Source organism: Equus asinus, chromosome 23 (assembly GCF_041296235.1).
Source record: "Equus asinus isolate D_3611 breed Donkey chromosome 23, EquAss-T2T_v2, whole genome shotgun sequence".
NCBI classification, from domain to species: Eukaryota; Metazoa; Chordata; class Mammalia; order Perissodactyla; family Equidae; genus Equus; species Equus asinus.
The window spans coordinates 51,182,273-51,199,463 of NC_091812.1; the positions used below are offsets into that span (position 1 = coordinate 51,182,273).

The 17,191-nt window shown below is 42.8% G+C and overlaps 2 protein-coding genes across 31 annotated transcripts in view; one reads left to right on the forward strand and one right to left on the reverse strand.

Annotated features, from left to right (window-relative positions):
* Positions 1–13,095, reverse strand: part of PLIN2 (perilipin 2) — a 97,879-nt gene extending 84,784 nt beyond the window's left edge. For 7 of the 24 annotated variants that reach the window (XM_070495731.1, XM_070495727.1, XM_070495724.1 and 4 more), the window contains exon 1: positions 12,569–12,708. The gene's annotated coding sequence lies outside the window, so the exon portion shown is untranslated. Of the gene's footprint in view, positions 1–12,568 lie in introns of all 24 variants that reach the window. The other 17 variants (XM_070495730.1, XM_070495718.1, XM_070495734.1 and 14 more) reach the window with 14 other exon arrangements.
* A 57-nt stretch (positions 13,096–13,152) lies between these two features.
* DENND4C (DENN domain containing 4C) overlaps positions 13,153–17,191 on the forward strand; it is a 113,512-nt gene continuing 109,473 nt past the window's right edge. For 3 of the 7 annotated variants that reach the window (XR_011497378.1, XM_044757031.2, XM_044757032.2), the window contains exon 1: positions 13,153–13,574. The gene's annotated coding sequence lies outside the window, so the exon portion shown is untranslated. The remainder of the gene's footprint in view (positions 13,575–17,191) is intronic. The other 4 variants (XM_044757034.2, XM_070495705.1, XM_070495704.1 and 1 more) reach the window with 4 other exon arrangements.

The window sequence follows — 17,191 nt, forward strand, 5'->3', positions numbered from 1 at the left end:
ACTCTGACATCAGGCTTAAAAGGATCTTTACAAATATGATAACCCCTCAGACAACGGGAACAAAAGAAAAAATAAACAAGAGGGACTTCATCAGACTAAAGAGCTTCTGGAAGGCAAAGGAAACCAAGATCAAAATGAAGAAACAACCCACCAACAGGGAGAAAATATTTGCAAATCATATATCTAATAAGGAGTTAATCTCCAAGATATATAAAGAGCTCACACAACTGAACTGCAAAAAAATAAACCACCTAATCAAAAAGTGGGCAGAGGATACAAACACACATTTTTCCAAAGAAGATATACAGATGGCCAATAGGTACATGAAAAGATGCTCAACATCACTAATCACCAGGGAGACGCAAATCAAAACTACCCTTAGATAACATCTTACACCCTTTAGAATGGCTATAATCACCAAGACAAAAAATAATAAATAATGGAGAAGTTGTGGAGAAAAGAGAACCCTCATCCACTGCTGGTGGGAATGCAAACTGGTGCAGCCACTTTGGAAAAGAGTATGGAGATTTCTCAAAAAACTAAAAACAGAACTACCATATGACCCAGCTATCCCACTACTGGGTATTTATCCAAAGAACCTGAATTCAACAACGCAAGGAGACTTACGCACTCCTATGTTCACTGCAGCATTGCTCACAATAGCCGAGACGTGGAAGCAACCCAAGTGCCCAACAATTGATAATTGGGTAAAGAAGATGTATATATATACAATAGAATACTACTCAGCCATAAAAAAGACATAATCGTCCCATTTGCAACCACATGGGTGGACCTTGAGGGCATCATGTGAAGCAAAATAAGCCAGACAGAGACAGACGAAAACCATATGATTTCATTCATATGTGGAATACAAACAAACTACGGACAAAGAGAATAATTTAGTGGTTACTGGGGGCAGGGCACAAGGGGTGCAGGCGCACATTTATATGGTGTTTGACAAATATTAACGCACAACTGAAATTTCACAATGTTATAAACTATTTAGACCACAATAAAAAAATTTAAAAAAAGAAAAAAAGAAGAATCACAGCATTTTAGTTTCTCAGATGAGGACCTGAGGCCCAGAAAGGTCGGTGACCTCGGATTGCACAGGTAGGCAGTGATATATATGGTACCAAAAACCCAAAGCTCCTGACTCCTTCTTTCCAGGATACTGGGCTACATCTCAAATGGAAAGAAATTCTAAGGTGGATTAAGTCACCAGTTTATCTGCAATAGTGAAAACTATGGGAATTTACTTCTACATAGCTTCCATTTCTAGGACTCATTAGAATTTATATATATATATATATATATATTTTTTTTTTTTAAGATTTTATTTTTCCTTTTTCTCCCTAAAGCACCCCCCCCACCCCCACAGCACATAGTTGTGTATTTTTAGTTGTGGGTCCTTCCAGCTGGGGCATGTGGGATGCCGCCCCAGCATAGCCCAACGAGCGGTGGTGCCAAGTCCATGCCCAGGATTCAAACTGGTGAAATCCTGGGCCACCAAAGCGGAGCCCGAGAACCCAATCACTTGGCCATGGGGCCAGCCCCCAGAATTTATATATATATTTTTTTTGAGGAAGATTAGCCCTGAGCTAACTACTGCCAATCTTCCTCTTTTTGCTGAGGAAGACTGGCCCTGAGCTAACATCCATGCCCATCTTCCTCTACTTTATACGTGGGACGTCTGCCACAGCATGGCTTGCCAAGCAGTGCCATGTCCGCACCCGGGATCCGAACTGGTGAACCCTGGGCTGCCAAAGCAGGACATGCGCAGTTAACCGCTGTGCCACTGGGCTGGCCCCAGAATTTATATTCTTTAAAATTGCATCAGGCTCCAAACACAAGCAAAACTAGTTCTAACACTTTTCCTTGTTTCACTTTAATTGGGTAAATAGAAAGCCACTGGCAGGAGAGATGTGGTAGGAGAGGTGGAGAAGGCAGGGAAGGCTGGGGATGAAATAATGCTCTGGCTACACTTAAGGTGTTAAGTAATCAGATCACTGGGCAAGCTACCACCAGCTCAATTCCTGTCTCTTGGAACCCTCTTCAAGCTTCTAGCTAAGTGTCTTATAAGCCCCAAAGCATTATGAAGAAATTAGGAGTGTTCAAAGCTGACTGGAATCGCTGTTGAGAATTGTAAACACCTCATCTGCAAAAACCCCCTTTGCCCTTTTTTTCTTACATGTACCACCTTTTACCATATTATATATTTTTTTGTATTTATCTTGTCTATCGTCTATCTTTCCCACCAGAATATAAGTTCCTCAAAGGCAACACTTTTTGACTGCTTTGTTCTTACTCTTTCCCTAGTGCCTAGAAAAGTGTAGACACGTAGTAGATATTCAAGAACTACTTATTGAAAAGTGAAAAATTATTGGTCTTTTGCCTTTCCCTTAATTAATATGAATGGTAATTTAGGCATGTTTTCTGGCTGAATTATATAGATAATTGTGGGCCTTTCTCTAAAAGTAAAATCCTTTTCTAACACCTCAGCTCAAAAAACTTATTTTTAGCACACCAGGACAATATTACTAATGGTATTTTGATTTTAGGTGCCTTCTGAGCAAACTAGTCTACAAATCGAGTTCTAAAATAACTTTCATATGTTTAAAAAATGAAAGAGCTGGGGCTGGCCCCGCGGCCAAGTGGTGAGGTTCACGCGCACCCCTTCGGCAGCCCTGGGTTTCGCAGGTTCACATCCAGGGTGCAGACATGGCACCGCTCGTCAGGCCATGCTGAGGCAGCGTCCCACATGGCACAACCAGAGGCACTCACAACTAGAATATACAACTATGTACCGGCGGGCTTTGGAGAGAAGAAGAAGAAAAGAAAAGAAGATTGGCAACAGTTGTTAGCTCAGGTGCCAATCCTTAAAAAAAAAAATGAAAGAGCTCAAGGAGATTAGGATCAAAGTGAAAAAGAAAATAAGCTATCATTGAACTGAATCTAAATAGGTAAACTTAAAAATCCCTCTGAGTTTTGCTCCACAATTGGAGGGAATCTTCAGGAAAGGTGCCCTAAGATACTGACTCTATGAATATTAAAGTTAGCACTCTGTTTAAAAATTGTGGAGATGCCATGACTTGCAAAATATACAGTGAAAAAGCTGGTGAACACTGAATGATAAAAAATCTAGTAGAGATGAATGGAGAATATGTGTTAATGAGTCAGAACTGCTCTGAAATAACACTGGAGATGGTTGCTTGGTTTTTTTAAACTTTTCAGAAATCAAGATCCTTTTCCATGACTTTTCTACAATTAAGAAAATATTTTAAGGGCCAGCCCAGTGGTGCAGCAGCTAAGTGCACACGTTTCGCTTCGGCGGCCCGGGGTTTGCCGGTTTGGATCCCAGGTGTGGACATGGCACCGCTTGGCAAGCCATGCTGTGGTAGGCGTCCCACATAGAAAGTGGAGGAAGATGGGCACGGATGTTAGCTCAGGGCCAATCTTCCTCAAAAAAAAAAAAAAAGAAAGAAAGAAAAGAAAAAGAAAAAGAAAATATTTTAAAAGGTGATGCTATGTTTAAAAAAAAAGCAAAAACATATCAAAAAACAAGATTAAGAACTTCTGACAATATGGTTTCACTTTCTGTTTAACCACTGAAATATTTCAAATCACCTCTTGCAGTCTGGCATACTGATTGCCATCCTTCCAGTGGGTTAAAGAATGAAAACAACTTGATTGATAAACGTTGCGGAATACCTACAGCTAAAGCACTGATGTTGTAAAGCCTGTTCGCTCCTGGCCTACAGTTTACTGGTCAGACCACCAACTTCATCAGGCCACTGAGTCTATTAGAACCTGAGCTTCTACCCAACCTAAAGCAAGTTTATAATAAGAATCCTCTCGAAGTCGTGAAGGCAGCTTATTCCACCATGTTTATCATTCCTGTCATCGTCTCCAGTCACTGTTCAAAAGATAAGTCCTTTCTGTCAAGGCTCTTTGAGCTGCTCACACTTTTGCCTCCTTTTCCCATTCCTGATCTCCCACTAGTGGAAAGTGCCAAAGGGGCATTAGGGAGCCGCTTCCCATCTCCCCTGATCTCCCCCAGTCACACCCATTCTTTGGTATAGATACGTGACGGTTTTTCAACCTGTGACACTCCGAAGTCCCTTCTGTTACAGATATTCTGGAGCTACCACTGCTCTCAATCTTCCTTTACAAATCTTTCCACACTGCCTCCTGAGATCTTCCATGATAAACAGATTTTTCTTCTACATCCTTAACTCATTCACTGAACACTTTGCACTTGGCTCTCCCTTGAGGACTCGTAACTGAATTCTAATTCTTCCATGAGCACATTGCTTGTCACCCTCTGTATTGGAGGCTGCTCCCTCTGCAGCAGGCAATGTATCTGGAAGCCACAAATGAGGGTCTCTATTCACCTCCATTTCCATTATTCTTCCTTTTTTTTGGTTTGGCAAAAATCTTCGCTCCCTTGGGACTCTAGTCATTTGTGACCCACTGTCTAGCCCTGCTTTTCTGCTTTATTTTTCTGGCCTCCTGAAATCTAACTTTTATTGGTCTCTTAGCACAAGAGTTGGCAAACTTTCTGTAAAGGATCAAATAGCAAATATTTTTGTCTTTGCAGGCTGTACTGGTCTCTGTCACAACTCTTCAATTCTGCCATTGCAGTGCAAAAGCAGCCACAGACAATAGTAAACAAATGGGCATGGCTGTGTTCCAATAAAACTTGATTTACACAAACAGGCATCAGGCTGGGTTTGGCCCAAGGGCTACAGCATGCCAACCCCTGTCCAAGTACAGGCCAGTCACCGTGATGGGGGCTTTACATGCATTATCTCATGGGAAACTACAACGACAATCCCCTTCTGGGCTGGACTAGCAGACAATGAAACATAAACACCTAGCACAGTGACTAGCCTATAATAGGTGCTTGATAAATGATTGTTGCAAATGATAATAATTAATCTGAAATGTCTCTGCAAGATGCATATTTTACGCATGACGAAATAGAGGCTCAGGGGCATTAAGTAACTTGCCCAGGGAGTAAGTAAAAACACTAGAATTCAAAAACCTTAATTAACTGTCTGCTCTATTCTTTCCCAATGAATGCAATTTTGACTGAGTTTAATTAGGGAAATCTAGGTGAAATGAACAGTAAGTCCCAGGAAATGAGGATCTGGAGTTTAGGGGAGTAGTGGGAATAGACTTAAATTTTCTGCAGAAATCTGCCTTCTCCTTTCACTTTCTTAATTAATAATCCTCATTAGGAGCTATTAGCACATCAAAAGAGTATTAAAATAGTAATTAACCTTGGTGGCTAAAGTAAACACAAATCCAATTTTCACTTTGACAAGCTCAAAAAAATGCTCCAAAATTCGGAATGAAGCCAGTAGGCAACAGTAAATAAACCATTAAGTTGAGAATTAACATGTCATTCAAGTCAGTTAAGACAGAATTTTCTAACTTGCTATTCTCTCTTAGGCATTAGTCAGTTAATGGCTATTGCTATCATAGAATTGTTTACAACCATACTTAATCCTCTGGACCCAACTCAAAGAACTTTTTTTTTTGAGGAAGATTAGCCCTGAGCTAACATCTGCCGCCAATCCTCCACTTTTTGCTGAGGAAGGCTGGCCCTGAGCTAACATCCATGCCCATCTTCCTCTACTTTATATGTGGGATGCCTGCCATAGCATAGCTTGCCAAGCGGTGCCATGTCCGCACCCGGGATCCGAACTGGCGAACCCTGGGCTGCCGAAGCAGAATGTGCGCACTTAATCGCCACGCCACCAGGCCAGCCCCTAAGAACTTTTTTACATAGATTGCACAGGGAAGAAATATGGAATATGACTCAGCCATAAAAAAGAATAAAATCTCACCACTTGCATGATTTGCAATATGGATGGACCTTGATGGCTTTAGGCTAAGTGAAATAAGTTGGATGGAAAAAGCCAAATACCGTACGATTTCACTCATATGTGGAATCTAAAAAAACGAACAGACAAAATAACAAAAACAAATTAATAGATACAGAGAATAGATTAGTGGATACTAGAGGGGAAGGGGCTTGGGGATTGGGCAAAATGGGTGAAGGGGGGCAACAGTACGGTGAGGGACGGTAACCAGATTGGTGGTGGTGAGCACTTTGTAGAGTATGCAGATGTCAAATTATAAAGCTGTACATCTGAAACTTATTCAAAAAGAAAAGTCCCAGAGATTTCAGACATGCTCAGGCTTATCTGTGGGATTGGAGAGGTGGGTCCAGCTGGGGTTTACCTATGCCAGGGCTTCAGTAATCCCAGGGATAGAACAATGACCAGAAACAGGGAAGATGAAAACTGGAGAGAACAGATGCCTAACTATTTGATTCACTCGCCAACAAATATTTACAGAGTACTACTACTGTTCTAGGTACTAGGAACACAGTAGTTAATAAAATAAAGTTCCTGCCCTTATGGAGCTTACATGCCGGTAGGGGAGATAGTAAACGTATAAATAAATAGATGATAAACATCAGCAACCAGAGTATGGAGAAAATTTAAAACAGGGCATGATGATGTGATGAGAGTGCTGTTTTAAATAGGGTAGGCAGGGAACACAGAATTAGCAAACACTAAACCACTGCTTCTGGCGGAAATAAACAGGTTCCTGAGAGCGTCCGTTCACAACATTTGCATCAAGTGATCAATACATAACCTTGTTTTATGTGTGTTTCTGTTTAAAGAAGGCTTATTTAATATCTACGATTGATTCATCAGCATTGAACTCATGGCCAACATCATTATATCTTATGGCTGAATACAGCTTATCTAACACACATTTCCTCTGTAAGGTCATGGTTTCACCTCTGCCCAGTCCTCCCCAACTGTTGGTGTTAAGGCTTTCCCTTCTGTACCACCACTGCCCCTCTGGGTGTCAAAGTCACCCTGGCCTATATCCTGGAAAACTAAAAAGGGGCAACTGTTTACATGGACAACGTGGTTAGGGGTTCAAGCCTCAGAACACAGGCTTACATCCTTTTAGTCAAGAGCCACAGCTGGGTTGGCCTGGTGGCACAGTGGTTAAGTGCACACGTTCCGTTTTGGTGGCCTGGGGTTCGCCGGTTCAGATACTGGGTGTGGACATGGCACCGCTTGACAAGCCATGATGTGGCAGGCGTCCCACATATAAAGTAGAGGAAGGTGGGCACTGATGTGAGCTCAGGGCCAGTCTTCCTTGGCAAAAAGAGGAAGATTGGCAGCAGATGTTAGCTCAGGGCTAATCTTCCTCAAAAAAAAAAAAAAAAAGCCACAGCTATGTGCAGGCTGCTGTCAATGGAAGGAGCACATCCCTCTATGACCAGACAGACAGCTACGGTGACTGTTTCACTTGACTTCACCTGACTGTATGTTGTGCACCACTGAACGGCAATCAATGGTCTGCAGGCATTGGCCCATTGGCCCCTGAAAGTGCTGAACAGTTCTCCCAGTGTTGACCCCTGCTCCATTTCTCCTCTACCTTGCCAACTGATGTCCTCTCTAACCCCCGGTTCAGGTGATCCACATTCGGATCTGGGGGTTGGGGAGGACATCATTCGGCAAGACAGAGGAAATGATGATACCACATAATGAAACGAGGTAGCTTAAAAAGGAATAGTTTTTGAGGGGCGGTGCAATGCAGTGAGGGAATTAAGAGTTGTGTTTTGAAAATGTACAGTGTGAGATGCCATTTAGACACTGGAGATAGTTTGATGGTTAAATCTATAGCTCAGGGAAATTGGGCTGGAGAAGTAAATTTGAGAGTGAACAACACATGGATAGTATTAACATCACTGAGACGAATGAGATCACTTAATGAAAGATGAGCTTGAACCTGGATCAACAAAAAGGGCTTGAAATCATTCTGTTTTCTATTGATCCTTTTTAGAGACACCTTCTAGTATTCACCTTAGTTCATTTTCTCCGTTTCTGTGTGAAAAGAAGAATAAAACTATGGGAAAATTTGAAAAAGTGTTAAAGGGTTATCAGCACCAGATCTCAATTCTCTTTTTGTCAGGACATGTAAAACATTACTTAGCCTAGTGAACTCAGATTAAATATAAGCTGGAAATTGAGTATTACTTTTGAGATTTTTAGGCAGTTTCTGATTCTTACATATTATGGAGTCTTTTATCTGAATAATGAAACATCTTTAGGGGGGAAAACTTCAAAGGAAAGAGTCCTTACTGTATATTCTCTGAAGCATGGAGAAAGCTGGAAAAAAGTTAGGACTAAGACAGCAACACTCCAATTCACCAACCAAACACGCGTATGGCAAACTCCAACCCTTCAGGCAGGAGTGTATCCAAGGGAATAGACAGATCCATGAGGAGTGAGAAGGGGTGAGAAAGGACACAGTATCAATATTTCTAGGTTCTTTGTCATTAAAAAAATTTTTAATAAAACATTAATTAAAATAATTTTTAATGGCCCTGTGATCTTTTTTTTAAAGTCCTTATCTTTCAGAGATACATGCTGAAATATTCACAGATTAACTGAAATGTTGAGTATTTGCTTCAAAACACTTACGGAGGAGTGGGGAGTTGGTGAGGGGATAGATAAACAAGATGAAACTATGAGTTGGAGCTGGGTGATGGAGACAGAAGAGTTCGTTATACTACTATTTCTGTCAATGCTTATGTTTTATTGTTTTCTATAATAAAATACTTTTAAAAATGAATCTTTGAAATACAGAATACATGTAATTCTTGATTTGTGTTCAGGACAATTTGCTATGAGGTGAGGAATACCAGAACCGAGGCTCAGAGAAAGGGGTTTGGAGGAGGCAGGTAAGAGCTGAGCTCTCATCAGGATAAGCAACAGTCCTGTAAGGTGGGAAAGTAGGAACATATCTGGATGGATGGATATCGACAAGTGCCAGTTAGGGAGACTGGCCATATCTGGAGCTGTTAGGTGCTAAAGCGGTGCTCATGTTAGCACAGATGCTGAGCCCCAAGAGTGGGGAAAGACTGAGGGTGGAGGACTATGCCCACCACTTAAAACACTGTAGGAAGCCCATCAAAGTCAGCCATGGGCAGCAGGTCTTGTGTCTCAGATATTCACATAGACTATCTTCCTGCTCAACCTCTCTACTCATTCTCTCTTTCTCTGTTTTTCTCCCTCTGCTAATCCCACTCTTCTTTATGATATGCTGGGACATTGTTCTCAGCATCACCTATTCTCCTCTGACTTGAGACCCAGAGCCTTGTGCCAGTCCTTCCCACTCCTTGTTCAGCCATGTTTGGCTGGTAGGCCTGGAAAAGAAAGCTGGAAAGAATGTGCTGAGTAACTCCAAAAGACTCTAGATATGACCATTCCAACAATGCTGAGACACAGTGCCCAGCCAGATAAGATACTGGAGCGCAGCACAAAGAGAAAAATATGCTCATGCTCCCTGTGGAGAGCAAACCACACTGGGTCATTTAGATATCATGTGGCTAAAGCAGATCTAGTGTTTGTTGACGTCATTCTTACTTAAAACTCTTTCTAAAAGAATAACTAAGAGCAGCTTGCTGCTGTGAATCACCAGGCCTTCAAACCCTATGTTTTAGAAAATTGATGAGTGAGGGGCTGGGACCAAATAACTTGCCAGTCTACAACATGTGGGTTATACATCGGGAAGTGCGGATCACACTCAGATTTTCACGCAGTGGAAGCTATCTAGGAAATCTGGAGCAAGCTATTCTGTTTGGGAAAATAAAGAGCTATGAATTTAGTAGTTTCTCCTCAATACTCAATTATGAAATCACCAAAACTGAGACTGGGAGATTCTAGGTAAACCAATAAACTTTGCTGGGATTTAATGTCCCCATCTAGCAAATGAGTTAATTAGAATAGATGGTCTCTAAAGATTCTCCTCAGCTCTAAACTTATAATTCCACGAAACACTTAAGACAAAACAACTTTCTTATCACGGAAAATTTCAAAAAGACACCTAACGTAGAGACCAATATGAGGAGTCCTCAAGTACCAGACAGTCCACTTCAACAACTGTTCAATTCTATTTTCCTTCCCTGCTACTTACTCACCCTCCTGCTGGCACTCTATTACTTTGAAGCAAATCCTAGACATCATAGGAAATATATTTTAATGACTTCTCTTGGAGCAAAGATAGTCTACAAATAACAGATCAGATAGTCAGTCTTCCCACTTTTCCTGGAGACCTTCCCTTACTGCAATTGTAAACACTATCAGTAAACTCAGCAGTATAGGATACTAAGTATTATATGCTGAACCCAATTATACTCAGTAAAGGAAGAGCTACCATTAATGACCACTTGCTATCTTCCAGGTATTACTGTGCTGTATTAGTTATCTATTGCTGTGTAACAAATTACCCCCAAATTTTGTGGCTGGAAACAAGAAAGATGTATTATCTCATAGTTTCTGTGAATAAAGACCCCAGGAGCAGCTTAGCTGGGTGATTCTGGCTCAGCCCTGTCAGGAGGCTGCAATCTAGGTGTTGGCTGTGGCTGCGGTCAGCTCAAGGCTTGACTTGGTGAGAATCCACTTCTGAACTCACTCACAGGGCTACCTGATGACATTGTAGCTGGCTTCCCTCGGGGTGAGCAAGCCAAGAGGACAAGACAGAGAGAATCCAAGACTGAAGCCACAGCGTTTTTTATAACCTCACCTTGTTAGAAACGTCTCATCACTTCTGATGTATTGTGTGTGTTAGAAGCCAGTCAATAAGTCTGCCCCACACTCAATGGAGGGGGACTGCACAAAGGCATAAACCGGGAGGCAGGGATCACTGTAAGCTACAAAGAGAGGTTGCTCATCACACACGCCAAGTATTGATTACTGAACTGATAGTTATAGCTTAACTGTAAATTAATAAATGATTTCACTTCTTATATCATTCTACCCACTTGAGAGACCAGGAAAATTAAGTAACTTGCCAAGGACAGAGTAGAAGAAAGTGAGGAAACCATAGACAGATTAATTTCAGCCATTCATCATATATTGGTTACTCTGTGAGGGAGTGGGGATCCAGAAGAGACTATGACATGTGAATACACAGCCGTGACACATGTGAACCCTGCTCTCACAGAGCTTACAGTCTAGTGTAGAATTCAGATATTAATAAATTACAAAAATAATTAATTACAATAACCAGATTAAACTACTAGATTTATAATGCTTCTGTTAAACACAGAGTTGAATAAAACAGATAAAAAAGTATAGATGTATAAAGGTCTTTGAATATTCTTGTGAAAAGCAATGTTTAGAAGTCTTTGAAGAGAACAGGAAGACAAAAATAACATGGCAGCTACAGCACTGAAAATGGCTGCCCAAAATATCTTGCTTATTTTAAGAAAATTTTTAACATTTCCATTCAACTCCTTTGCATTGCTGATCCACAGAAATCTGCAGAGTGACCGTGCTCAGTCAGACGTCCTTATTCCCCTCTTCAATGGGCTGATTCTTCTAAGCATTCTTGTATCTATCCAGGCTCAACCCAAACTGTGATAGTCTAACAATTCTAACAATTATATTGCTATTGGACACCCCAGCTCCCCCTCCCACTTTTTTAGACAGTCAAATATTTATGTTTGAAAATTAAAATGAACTTATTTGATTCCTGGGCACTTAAGAGTGCAGGTGAGAAGGCTGCTGAATCAAAGACTTTCAGACCTAAGAACAGCTACCTTAGACAAAAAATTAGGCCCAAAACATTCAAATTCATTCTATGAAATTTTGGGTGGAAAATGGCAATGAAAATCTATAGGACAATTAAAATAGTGAAAAAAAATTAAAGAAGTTCTTAAATCTTACACTGCAAATTGAGAAAACCCTGTCAAGGAAATGGAAGAGATACTCCGGCTTCCATTTTTCATTCCTGTGGGTGCAAAAAACTGGGGAAAGAGGAAAAAGCTTTCAATCTGTGAGTGTTAATGAAATGTGTCCATTAAGAAATCTTGCCTATATTCAATGTTTTTAAACTATTCACTAATTTTGCCCTTGAAAAAGGAAGAAGTGTACAAGCTAAATTTTTAAGTATTAGTTCCTTTTTAAACCTCTATCCAGATGGTCAAAGATTGGTTTCCACGGGGCTCAAACTGACTCCAAACCATTGCTAACCGGACTCAATTGCTGTGCATTTCTACTGAACCAATTGTGACTCCTAATGTGGCTAGGAAAACAGTTTCTGCTATCGGCTACAAAATTCAAATTATCCATATATACAATAAACTTCAGAAGTAAACTGACAACAGGGCCTTCATGCCCAAGGTCTAATCTCGTACTTTCTGGCAAAAATACAGATTAAGTAAGGAGGGAGTAATTCTCAGGAAAATGATCATTATCTCTGTGACTACTTATCAGTTGTGCACAATCCCTACCAATCCTAATTTTCACCTGCCATGGAATCTATGAAGTCACTCGCCAATTTCTTTTTGGCTAGGAGGTGAAAAAGTTCTCATTTGTTTCAAACCATTTGCTTCTTCCTGAATAAGTAGTTACTCTTTCTCACTACAATAACTTCAAAACGTTGTCAAAAATACCTCGCAAAATTTGCATTAAGGCGAAACGACTTTGCACGCGTCCGCTGTTGATAATGAGGCTGCACTTACTTAGGAGGCAGGAGAGGACTGATCGTGGAAACAAGCGATTTCCACCTTGGGAGTTCCCATCCCGACATCTCGGCCGAGGGAGCGACCCGGGGCGCTGCAGCCTGGAAGGGACTTCGGGAAGCGCCAGGCAGCAGGTTTCTCTCCGGAGACCCCCGGTGATCCGTGGGAATTCCAACTCCCACCCTAAGAAGGAAACTTCTCGTCCAGAGAGACCTGTATCCCTCTCGGCACTCTCCTCAGTGACTTTGAGCGACTCGGCGTCACTTTCCCCGTCTTTGAAAAACCCAGAGGAGCAGCGGCCACCTGCCCGAGGCCACGGCAATAAAGCCGCACCACCCTCGAGTCCGAGCCCCACAGGGAGGGGTGCGAAGCAGCGCCCTGGGCCCCTCCTCCCCAGCTCGGCGTCTGCTCGGGGCTCGCAGGCGGGCAGGGCTGGGACCCCGCGCCCCGCAGGGGTCGCGGCGGGAGGCGGAGGAGGGGAGCGCGGGCCGCGCGGCTGCGGCCCTCCGGGGGGCGGGGCCCGAGCGCTGCCCCGCCCCCCGCGTCCTCCCTTCCCCGCCCCGCCCCCACGCCCTTTTCCACCCGCCCCCGCAGTAGGAAAGGGAGAGGGAGGGGGGAAGGAAAGTGCTCCTCTGTGGAAAGGGGCGGAAGGAGGGGGAGAAAAAAAAGAAAAAGGGAACAGAAACATGGCCGTCCGCTGTCCGGGCGGCCGTGCCGCGGAGAGCTCCTAGGCGAGCCGCCATCCGCACGGCGGGCCTCGCGTGAGCCGGGCGCCGGCGCGAGCTCGCGCCCCGGCCGTTACCCCTCACTGCCTGCGGCGCCCCTCGAGTCCGAGCCCTTGAGGCGGCGCAGGCGCAGAGCCGGCCGTGGCGGCGGCGGCGGCGGTGGCCGCCGGAGCGAGTCCCCCGCCCTGCCCTGCCGAGGGCGCCCAGGCCGCGAAGCCGGCGCTTTCATGCCCCAGCAAGGGGCTGTGTCCTGGGGGCGCTGAAGGAGGAGCGTGCGGCAGGTGAGTCTGGGCGGAGGGCCTTTCGCGGAGGAACCCTGCGGCGCGCGTCCGCCGGGCCCGCGCCCCCGGGCAGGGAGGGCGCCGGGCAGGTAGCAGCTCGGCGGGCTGATTCCAATGGCCGGCCTACGGGGGGTCGCCGAGGAGGCGGAGAGTGGCCGGGTTGGCATTCCTGGCCTAGTTTCCCCGCGGTTTCCGGGGGCGGGGAGTCCCCCGAGCCTGCGGGGTGTGTTGGGGGCGAGGCTGCGCCGGGAAGGGCCTCCCCGCGCCGCCGCCCGGGCTCCCGAGAGCCACTTGCGTGGAAGCGCTGGGGCTCTGGGCCCCAGGGACCGCGGGCTGGGGGTGGGGTGGGGGCGGGTTGGGGGCGGCGTGGGAATCGGGGGTTCCTGAGGTGGTTTTGGGGCAGAGCGGGCGGAGAGCTAGGGCCCAGGGTGTCGAAAAGGATCGGGAGAGGGTGCGGGGAGAACCGGGGGCCCGGGCAGGTGTCGCAGGTGAATTGAGCGCATTTCCTCCTCTGCCTAAGAGTGGCCGATCCTCAGGGCTTCTTTGTTGGGGATGACTTTTAGGAAGGCAGGTTCCATTCAACTCCGAGTGACTGAACACAAATGAAACCAACTAATGAGCACCTAGTGCTGACTCCTGTAAAGAGCTGTAACTTTGCTGCATTGAGGATGCTGTCATGTCCTTGTTTCTTCCCTTTTTCTGCTTCATAGACCTTTTCCCTCCCAAAGACCATGCCCCATCAGAACAAATAAGGAATGACCCAGTTTTTAAATAGTATCCCCCTCCCCCATTATGTGTTTGTTTCACACGGGAAAATTTAGGGCAGTTACCAAAGTTACTTGTGGAAATGTAAGAGAGTGTCATCTCCAGTAATGAACACTCAGCTATCTGTGTTTTTGCTTCAGAGAGCTTGTCAAGCATTGTAGTCTAGGAAATTGATTTACTGAGCCTGGTTAATTGTGTGCAAAACCGTGTTAAGGCGTTCTCCCCAGACCCTAATTTACGGTGGGAGTAGGTCTTCCCTTCCGGTCTCCGGGTTTAGAAAATGAAGGATAGAGTAAGAGAGGAGAGAATGTTAGTGCTAAAGTGGTGAGTTCTCAATAAGTATTTGGTTTGAGGTGATCATGTGTCTTAAGCTATCTGAAATGCAGAGTGATGTATGATTTTCTGTGTACACGTGATAAGGGCAAAATTAGTTGCAAAAGAAAAACATCTCTGAGCATTCAAGGATTCCTGTTCTTGATCAATATAACCGTGACAGAATACCGTCCTATATTTTATTTTCTGCCCTGTTCTTTGTATTACTGTTAAAATGTTGGTAAACTGCTTTCTTGCTGTGAGACTGAACTCGGAGATGAATTTAGATTTATTTTCATGAGGATGGTCTACCTCTCATGTAGAGCCTTTGACTCATGTCCTCAGTCATGGCAGACTCAGTCCACACTTTCCCCTCATTGGTATCTCCTGTGGCCATTTTGCAAAATAGTTGATTGGGACTAGGGATCTGACCTTTTATATTAATGATTTTAGTGAACTGGTAATATGTCAGTTGATTTTGGCCATAGTAACTCACTTACTGTACTAGTGTTCAGGCTTGTTAATTTGGATAATTGAGAAGTTATGATGCTAGAAACGTTGAAGTTGTATATTGGAGTAATTTACTCTTGTATAATTTGTAAATGAGTGCATTCTGTTGCTGAGAATAAATATAGTATTTTGTAGTATAAACTTGAGCTCTTCAGCTGAGGAAATTGGTGGTAGAGTTGGTATGTGGAGACTATTCTTAAAAGGCAAATGTTTTAAATTACAAGGAACTGCAGTGGTGTGGAGGCTATGGCAGTTCGTGGTGCCAGACTTGGAAGGTTATTTGGTTGAGTTGCTCTCTTTAAAGAAACATGTTAAGTATCTGCAATAAAATCTAATTTGTAGCTATACACAACAGATTTTGCATGCTAAATAATAACCCGACAAGGCACCTTTGCTCTGTATGTATCTGCCAGTTAAGACCAAAACATCTCATCTTTTCATTGGAGTTTTCTGCCAAGACAAACATTGATTTTGCACTGGCTTTGCTGCTCCGTTTGAAAGTTAGGTTTCAGTCTTATGCTTGCAACCTAAGTACAGGTTGTAAAGTAAAAAAGAAAACTGCTGAGTCAGAGGCAGGTTGTCGCATTTGGTCTTTCTGATTTGCAGAAATGGAATTTCTGTTATAATTTGAATTTCCAGTATAATATGCTTACTGAAACCTGGGTAGTAAGAGCAAATAAACTTTCATGATACATGGATTAAAATTTTGTCTTCTCTATGCTGGTGCCACAATTTGGACCTCCTCTTTCAGATTGTCAGTTTGACAGACTTGTAGCAATGGGATGCCTTGTTGGAATTGGAGATTATAAGAGTTAAAACTTGGGGAAAGAGTTTTAAATAGGACAACTGGTGTAAAATGGTAGGTCTTTAGCATCATTGTAGGACATTCCAAAATCAGATAATTTTATTATTTGAAATTTAAAAGTTATTATTTTGTGGGAAGATGTTAGGTAGTTGGTAAACTTAAAAATTTTTCTAATGTCAGTACATAATACTTACATATAAGTGTAATCGAGCTTAATGTGGTATTTGAAAACCATTTATTGGAAAAGACTATAATATGATTAAAGGAAATTCAGAAGGAGAAAATTTTTAATTCTCACCTATCTTACAAATACATTTTTCTGTACTCTAATTCGATTGTACTTGCATAATATATTAGTCTAATATACTAATCCTATCTATACTTATAATTCTGTGGTTAATATTCATACCATTGTCTTTTTAAACATAACATGTTTTCCCTGGTGCTGTGTATTACTATTATTTTGTGGTTTTGTAGTAGTCCCAAGTTTTACTACCACGGTTTATCTAACCATTTTCCTATCTTTTAACATTTTACTAATTCTACCTTTTTACTCTTAAAATAATGCTATAATGAAATCATTTTGCTAATATGGTGGTCCAAGCCAAATTACTTTTTGTGTGTGTGTGAGAGGAAGATTGTCCCTGAGCTAAAATCCATGCCAGTCTTCCTCTACTTTTGTACATGGGACGCTGCCACAGCATGTCTTGATGAGTGGTGTTCAGGTCTGCGCCTGAGATCCAAACCTATGAACCCTGAGCCACCCAAGTGGAGCGCGTGAGCTTAACCACTATGCCACTGGGCTGGCCCGCCAAATTGCTTTTTAAACCTTCAAAAAAGTAAACATTCTTTGAACTACTTCCTTTGCAGTGAATCATTACTGCTCCTATAATATAGTATTTGAGAACTGAATTAAAGCAGGGTAAAAAACTGTAGATGTGCGTGTGTGACTTGAATTCATTGAGTAGGAATCAAAACGTAAATTCATCGTTCTCCTTGTTGCTGACTTGCTGCAAGTTTCTGTATCTATTCATTTTACTTTTACAATATAATAAGTAATAGTCTTATAAGATTCTTAATACTATGGTCATAATGTGGGGTATAAATGTTTCTCAGTGTACCTTATTTCAACCAAACCTAATATTTGCAAATCTAGATTCATAATCTTTTGGCTTATAGAAGAGTCATTTTATAGAATTTTTAAAAATCTTTGAAATATTTTAAA